We start from the raw sequence: 389 nt of genomic DNA on the forward strand, positions 1-389 counted from the left end.
CTGGTGTTCAAAAAAGAAAATGTAAAGATCTGGCAAGACAACCGGCCCCCACACGATTGGCATTCTATTTCGCGGCTCGAGGTTTGGTAGGTGAGTGGTGGGGGGTAATAATCAGACATGGTTTTGTATTCGAAACCATCAGCTATTAAGTCCACACACGGATTTAGCTGCGGGAATCATGTGTAATTCAAACTACAGTACTCGTAAATTCCGGCGATCGGCGTGTGTACTATTCCCGTCGATCTAGATTCCGGCCGCTAATAAATACTACCTTGCTCACGTCGTCCCACCTGCATTCTCATCTACATCCTCCTCTCTCTCTCTCTCTCTCCTCTCTATCAAATCTCTGCCATGGCACCGCCGGTATGACCACGCGCCAACGAGGAGTC

Source organism: Triticum dicoccoides, chromosome 7B, assembly GCF_002162155.2.
Source record: "Triticum dicoccoides isolate Atlit2015 ecotype Zavitan chromosome 7B, WEW_v2.0, whole genome shotgun sequence".
Lineage (NCBI taxonomy): Eukaryota > Viridiplantae > Streptophyta > Magnoliopsida > Poales > Poaceae > Triticum > Triticum dicoccoides.